Source organism: Mandrillus leucophaeus, unplaced genomic scaffold (genome assembly GCF_000951045.1).
Source record: "Mandrillus leucophaeus isolate KB7577 unplaced genomic scaffold, Mleu.le_1.0 Scaffold157, whole genome shotgun sequence".
NCBI classification, from domain to species: Eukaryota; Metazoa; Chordata; class Mammalia; order Primates; family Cercopithecidae; genus Mandrillus; species Mandrillus leucophaeus.
The window spans coordinates 4921784-4923789 of NW_012101554.1; the positions used below are offsets into that span (position 1 = coordinate 4921784).

Consider the following 2006-nt stretch of genomic DNA (forward strand, 5'->3'; position numbering starts at 1 on the left):
CTCTGATAAGGTCAAGCCAATTTTCTTTGTCAGTCAAGATGGGAAACAATAAAAAAATCTCTCTAAAGCTCCTGGCAAAAGAGGTGGCCTTAGTGAGCATTCTGACCAGATCACCAGATCAAATGGCTGGTGTGCAAGGGGGGAGTTGAGTGTGGGCGTCAATGCTGCTGGGGAAATGTTTTTTGAATTCCAAGAGTTTAAGTCAGAGAAGACACGGCCACATCAAATATGCAAAACCAGTGAAACTCATTTCTCCTGGAAACCTGCAGCCTTTGGCATCTGATACTGGGCAGGAGTCCATTGAAGACAACCTGGCAGATACATTGCTCTAACGCATCAGGGGAACAAAAGCTGAGTAGAGCTCAGGGTGGTAAAGGTTTATAAAATCATCGTCCTCTTTAAAGGCAAGGTTGTGTCAAATGTGCCTCTTCACTATTTAAACCAAAAACCAAAAGAGTCCCAAATAAACCAAAAACATTTTTTTTTTTTTTTTGAGACCGGGTCTTGCTCTATCGCCCAGGCTGGAGTGCAGTGGCACAAGCTCACTGAGGCCTTGACCTCCTGGGCTCAAGCAAATCCTCCCACCTCAGCCTCTGGAGTAACTGGGACCACAGGTACATACTACCACACCTGGCTAATTTTTTTAATGTTTTGTAGAGACAGGGTCTCACTAGATTGTCCATACTGCTCTTGAACTCCCAGGCTCAAGTGATCCTCCCACCTTGGCCTCCCAAAGTGTTGGGATTAGAGGGTGAACCACCACTCCTGGCCCAAAAACATTTTTAAAGACCGATTTAATGAAAATTCTGTGGTTAGTATAGCGAATAAAAAGACTGACTTGGCTTTGACTTCCAGCTGTACTACTAAAAACCCATGAGAGTGTGACAACCTCAGCAAGCCTTAAGTTCTTCATCCATAAAACGGGGATAAAAGTAACACCTACCACATAGGATTGTTATGAAAAGTAAGAGGTAGCAAGTAGCATATTTAGCACAGTGCCTGCCATATAATAAATGCTCAAGAAACACTTCATAAATCGGAGACATTCCAAACAACTGTGTTTATAGTATGTGGAACTTTTAGATGACAACAAATGTGTTTTGAAATACTGGATGTAATCATAAACTTGAATTCAGTCTATTTTGATTAGTTTGGTTTAAACCACAATTTTCAATTATCTGTAACAGCTTTCCTTCATTATTCCAACTAAAACAAACAAACAAAAACTCCCATAGAAAGTTTTGGTTTGTTTGTTTTTGTTTGTTTGAGACAGTTTCACTCTGTTGCCCAGGCTGGAGTACAGTGGCACCATCTTGGCTCACTGCAACCTCCACCTTCCGGGTTCAAGGGATTCTCCTGCCTCAGCCTCCCAGGTAGCTGGGATTACAGGCACCCACCACCACACACAGCTAATTTTTGTATTTTTACTAGAGATTAATATAAAAAGGGGGCTTATAAAAATTCTTTTACTTTTATTTTGAAAGACATAAGCATCAATTCTTTAATTGTGAGACCAGAACAGCAAGGTTTTTAAAAGTCCGTATAAATACAGTGTTATACAAATGTTTGGTATGACCCTACATGTGATGATGTAATGCTAATTATTCTGTTGGTTGAAATGGCTAGTGGTCACTGAGTCTCAGAGGGTACATTTGTTGACTAGCATGAGAAAAAAGCCTGTCCCTTAGGAAGCCCAGCATTTAGAATACGAATTTTTTAAAAATCAGAAGTAGTACAGAGAGGTAGAAATTAAATCATAGCTGAACTTCCTAAATCAAGCTAACCTATCGCCCCACTGTAGGACCTTTGGTTTCTCTATTTTAGGACCAGTGGGGCCCCAAATACAGTTCTGATTCTGGTTCTTCCACTCATAGGGTAGGAAAACTGTCCCCTTTTCCATCCCCGAGCCAGGCTCTCCCCTACTTGCCCACCAGGGAACACTGACCATGACCTCAGTTTGAAGATTAAAAATGTAGCTGGGATTACAGGCACCCACCACCACACCC

At 41.6% G+C, this 2006-nt stretch overlaps 1 protein-coding gene across 3 annotated transcripts in view; it reads right to left on the minus strand.

Annotated features, from left to right (window-relative positions):
- The window catches only part of CORO1C (coronin, actin binding protein, 1C), an 85676-nt gene that overhangs the window by 3314 nt on the left and 80356 nt on the right, over positions 1–2006 (minus strand). The window lies entirely within an intron of this gene.